Source organism: Engystomops pustulosus, chromosome 7 (genome assembly GCF_040894005.1).
Source record: "Engystomops pustulosus chromosome 7, aEngPut4.maternal, whole genome shotgun sequence".
Lineage (NCBI taxonomy): Eukaryota > Metazoa > Chordata > Amphibia > Anura > Leptodactylidae > Engystomops > Engystomops pustulosus.
The window spans coordinates 30150160-30156159 of NC_092417.1; positions in this window are offsets into that span (position 1 = coordinate 30150160).

Below are 6000 nucleotides of genomic sequence, written 5' to 3' on the forward strand. Positions count from 1 at the left end.
AGTCAACAAGTAATAGAAGCAAGAAACAATGTTTATTACAGCTCACAAAGTCATCAGTAAATTGCCATGTGCACCCAAAGAGACGACGGATCTGCATGGCTATAAGTAACAAGAAGGTGGATTCCAGAAAGACGTACATCTTCTAAAATGGTTCTTTTATTGAATCACGTAAAAGCCACATAGAAATACATGTTGGCGAATTTCGGACTTTCCTTCTTCCTCATAACATGCATATATTGTGTTGACTCACAATCTTCTTACAACCTCTTACTGACTGTATGGGATTTCACTTATCATTTGTGTCACTTTTAAAGACCCAAAAGAAAATGTGTACAACAAAATTACTCCAAGCGCACAACAACGAGTCATCTAAGAGGTCATGAATAGAGATGAGCGAGCACTAAAATGCTCGGGTACTCGTTATTCGAGACGAACTTTTCCCGATGCTCGAGTGCTCGTCTCGAATAACGAACCCCATTGAAGTCAATGGGAGACTCGAGCATTTTTCAAGGGGACCAAGGCTCTGCACAGGGAAGCTTGGCCAAACACCTGGGAACCTCAGAAAAGGATGGAAACACCACGGAAATGGACAGGAAACAGCAGGGGCAGCATGCATGGATGCCTCTGAGGCTGCCTAATCGCACCATTATGCCAAAATTATGGGCAACAGCATGGCCATGACAGAGTGACAGAATGAAGCTAGATAGCATCTAAAACATCCAATAAGGGCGGCACGGTGGCTGAGTGAGTAGCACATCTGCCTTGCAGCACTGGGGTCCTGGGTTCGAATCCCACCTAGGTCAACATCTGCAAAGAGTTTGTATGTTCTCTCCGTGTTTGCGTGGGTTTCCTCCGGGTACTCCGGTTTCCTCCCACACTTCAAAACATACTGTTAGGTTGTTTAGATTGTGAGCCCCATGGGGACAGGGACCAATTTGACATGCCTGTGCAGCGCTGCGTAATCTGTGTGCGCTATATAAATAAAGAATTATTATTATTATTATTATTATTATTGACCCTGACACTATAGGGGACGGCATGCAGAGGCAGCGGCAGCAGGCTAGAGAGTGGCATGGCGACATACCCTAAATGGACTCAGGCTTCAAACCAATGGGTGGCAGAGAGGAACCAAAGGAGGTGAGCAAGAAGCGCTCAAATAATATCGGTACATGATAAAAGTTTGCCAGTATATTTTGTGGATTACACAGCAGGGTGGCGACAAAGTTAACATGGAAGCCATGAAAACAACCCAAAATTCTGCCTGACACAGCTCGTTTGATAAGGGGACCATGTATGGAGGCAGTGAACTAGTAGTAGATTAAAGGTGCTGCAGTTAAAACTATGTTAGTTGGATCTTGGCATGGAGCTGGCGCTCCGCTGCCAGGCGAGCTTTCGCCAATCCAAGCCCCTGTCTCTAGGCTACTCCCCAAACAGCACTTCTAAGAACCTTTTGTATAAGATCAAGTGTAGTAGCGTTCTTATAAGTTTAGGATATGCCGGGTGAGGGGAATGTAAACAGATGCGCAAGAAGCGCTGAAATAATATCGGTAAATGATAAAAGTTTGCAAGTATATTTTGTGGATTACACAGCAGGGTGGCGACAAAGTTAACAAGTTTGATGTGGAATGCCCTGTAATAGCTCTTGGGCGGTGTGCCTTTTATCGCCTAGGCTCAGCAGTTTGAGCACCGCCTGCTGTCGCTTAGCGACGGCACTGCTGCTGTGCCTAGAGCTACCGACTGATGGCGCCATGCCCACGGATGGTAATTCGGAGGAGGAGGAGGTGGAGGAGGGTTGGGAGGAGGTATAGTAGGCCTTTGAGACCTGGACCGAGGTAGGCCCTGCAATTCTCTGCGTCGGCAGTATATGACCAGCCCCAGGGTCAGACTCTGTCCCAGCCTGCACCAAGTTAAGTGTAGTAGCGTTCTTATAAGTTTGGGATATGGCGGGTGAGGGGAATGTAAACAGATGCGCAAGAAGCGGCTGATGCGCATGGAGCTGGCGCTCTGCTGCCAGGCGAGCTTTCGCCAATCCAAGCCCCTGTCTCTAGGCTACTCCCCAAACAGCACTTCTAAGAACCTTTTGTATAAGATCAAGTGTAGTAGCGTTCTTATAAGTTTAGGATATGCCGGGTGAGGGGAATGTAAAGAGATGCGCAAGAAGCGCTGAAATAATATCGGTAAATGATAAAAGTTTGCAAGTATATTTTGTGGATTACACAGCAGGGTGGCGACAAAGTTAACAACTTTGATGTGGAATCCATGAAAACAACCCAAATTTCTGCCTGACACACCTCGTTTGATAAAGGGACGATGTATGGAGGCAGCTATATGGACGACTTTTGGAGGTAGCAATGGAGACAACGTGTGGAGGCTGCTATGGAGACAATTTAATTTGGATAGTGCCTGTATGTGGCAGTCCCAAAAATTTTTCAAACCAGAGGAGCAGGTAGGTGGCCCTCCAGTAAAATGGAATAGATTGAGTGCCTGTATGTGGCAGTCCAAAAAAATTTTCAAACCAGAGGAGCAGGTAGGTGGCCCTCCAGAAAAATTGAATAGATTGAGTGCCTGTATGTGGCACTCCCAAAAATTGTTTAAAACAGAGGACCGGGTAGGTGGCCCTCCAGAAAAATTAAATGCATAAAGTACTATAGCTAGAGCCAGTGGGCCCTGTCAAAAAATAGCCAGTTTCCTCTGCTTTACTGTACAAAGAGGAGGAGAAGGAGGAAAATGAGGAGGAGGAGGAGTGGATCAAGTATTCAGGTTGAGCTTCCTTCACCTGGTGGAGATTGGAAATTATGAGAAATCCAGGCTTTATTCATCTTAATAAGCGTCAGCCTGTCAGCGCTGTCAGTCGACAGGCGTGTACGCTTATCGGTGATGAAAACCCGCTCGGACAAGACGCTAGCGGCAGGGCAGGCAAGAACCTCCAAGGCGTACAGCGCCAGTTCGTGCCACATGTCCAGCTTTGAAACCCAGTAGTTGTAGGGAGCTGTGTGATCATTTAGGACGATGGTATGGTCAGCTACGTACTCCCTCACCATCTTTCTGTAAAGATCAGCCCTACTCTGCCGAGACTGGGGACAGGTGACAGTGTCTTGCTGGGGTGACATAAAGCTGGCAAAAGCCTTGTAAAGCGTACCCTTGCCAGTGCTGGACAAGCTGCCTGCTCGCCTACTCTCCCTCGCTACTTGTCCCGCAGAACTACGCACTCTGCCGCTAGCGCTGTCAGAAGGGAAATACTGTTTCAGCTTGTGCACCAGGGCCTGCTGGTATTCATGCATTCTCACACTCCTTTCCTCTGCAGGGATGAGAGTGGAAAGATTTTGCTTGTACCGTGGGTCCAGGAGAGTGAACACCCAGTAATCGGTGCTGGAATAAATTCTTTGAACGCGAGGGTCACGGGATAGGCAGCCTAGCATGAAATCTGCCATATGCGCCAGAGTACCAACGCGTAAGAATTCACTCCCCTCACTGGCCTGACTGTCCATTTCCTCCTCCTCCAACTCCTCCAACTCCTCTTCTTCTGCCCATACACGCTGAACAGTGAAGGACTCAACAATGGTCCCCTCTTGTGTCTCGCCAACATTCTCCTCCTCTTCCTCCTCATCCTCCTCCACCTCCACCTCCTCCGATATGCGCTGAGAAACAGACCTGAGGGTGCTTTGGCTACCAACAAGGGAATCTTCTTCCCCCGTCTCTTGTGACGAGCGCAAAGCTTCCGACTTCATGCTGATCAGAGAGTTTTTCAACAGGCCAAGCAGCGGGATGGTGAGGCTGATGATGGCGGCATCGCCACTGACCATCTGTGTTGACTCCTCAAAGTTACTCAGCACCTGACAGATATCAGACATCCACGTCCACTCCTCATTGTAGACTTGAGGAAGCTGACTGACCTGACTACCAGTTCTGGTGGAAGTTGACATCTGGCAGTCTACAATCGCTCGGCGCTGCTGGTAAACTCTGGATAACATGGTCAGTGTTGAATTCCACCTCGTGGGCACGTCGCACAACAGTCGGTGAGCGGGCAGTTGGAGGCGGCGCTGCGCTGCCCTGAGAGTGGCAGCATCTGTGCTGGACTTCCTGAAATGCGCACAGATGCGGCGCACCTTCGTGAGCAAATCAGACAGATTGGGGTATGTCTTGAGGAAACGCTGAACTATCAGATTTAACACATGGGCCAGGCATGGCACATGTGTCAGTCTGCCGAGTTGCAGAGCCGCCACCAGGTTACGGCCGTTGTCACACACAACCATGCCTGGCTTCAGGTTCAGCGGTGCCAGCCACAGATCAGTCTGCGCCGTGATGCCCTGTAATAGCTCTTGGGCGGTGTGCCTTTTATCGCCTAGGCTCAGCAGTTTGAGCACCGCCTGCTGTCGCTTAGCGACGGCACTGCTGCTGTGCCTAGAGCTACCGACTGATGGCGCCGTGCCCACGGATGGTAGTTCGGAGGAGGAGGTGGAGGAGGGGTGGGAGGAGGAGGAGGCATAGTAGGCCTGAAACACCTGGACCGAGGTAGGCCCCGCAATCCTCGGCGTCGGCAGTATATGACCAGCCGCAGGGTCAGACTCGCTCCCAGCCTCCACCAAGTTAACCCAATGTGCGGTCAGCGATATATAGTGGCCCTGCCTGGCAGCACTCGTCCACGTGTCCGTGGTCAGGTGGACCTTGTCAGAAACGGCGTTGGTCAGGGCACGGATGATGTTGTCTGACACGTGCTGGTGCAGGGCTGGGACGGCACATCGGGAAAAGTAGTGGCGGCTGGGGACCGAATACCGAGGGGCGGCCGCCGCCATGAGGTTGCGAAAGGCCTCGGTCTCTACTAGCCTATAGGGCAGCATCTCCAGGCTAAGCAATCTGGAGATGTGCACATTAAGGGCTTGGGCGTGCGGGTGGGTTGCACTATATTTGCGTTTCCGCTCCAGCGTCTGGGGTATGGAGAGCTGAACGCTGGTGGATGCTGTGGAGGATCGTGGAGGCGACGATGGGGTTTTTGTGGCAGGGTCCTGGGCAGGGGGCTGACTATCAGCTGACACAGGGGAAGGAGCAGTGGTGTGCACGGCCGGAGGTGAACGGGCTTGTTGCCACTGAGTGGGGTGTTTAGCATTCATATGCCTGCGCATACTGGTGGTAGTTAAGCTTGTAGTGGTGGAACCCCTGCTGAGCCTGGTTTGGCAAATGTTGCACACCACAGTCCGTCGGTCATCCGGTGTTTCCTTAAAGAACCTCCAGACTTCTGAAGATCTAGCCCTCGCCGCAAGAGCCCTCGCCACGGGAGCTTCACTAGTTGACACATTTGGCGCTGATGCACCAGCTCTGGCCCTGCCTCTCCGTCTGGCCCCACCACTGCCTCTTCCAACCTGTTCTGGTCGAGGACTCTCCTCCGTCTCAGAAGCAGTGTGTTCACCCGGCCTCTCAACCCAGCTTGGGTCTGTCACCTCATCATCCTCCGATCCCTCAGTCTGCTCCCCCCTCGGACTTCCTGCCCTGACAACAACTTCCCCACTGTCTGACAACCGTGTCTCCTCATCGTCGGACACCTCTTTACACACTTCCACTACGTCAAGAAGGTCATCATCACCCACAGACTGTGACTGGTGGAAAACCTGGGCATCGGAAAATTGCTCAGCAGCAACCGGACAAGTGGTTTGTGACTGTGGGAAGGGTCCAGAAAACAGTTCCTCAGAGTATGCCGGTTCAAATGCCAAATTTTCCTGGGAGGGGGCAGACTGGGGGGGAGGAGGCTGAGGTGCAGGAGCTGGAGGAGTGGCGATTTCGGTGACATGGGTGAACTGCGTGGAAGACTGACTGGTGGACAAATTGCTCGAAGCATTGTCAGCAATCCACGACACCTGTTCGCACTGTTCTGGCCTCAACAGTGCTCTACCACGAGTCCCAGTAACTTCAGACATGAACCTAGGGAGTGTAGCTCTGCGGCGTTCCCCTGCTCCCTCATAAGCAGGTGGTGTCTCACCCCGGCCAGGACCACGGCCTCTGACCCCT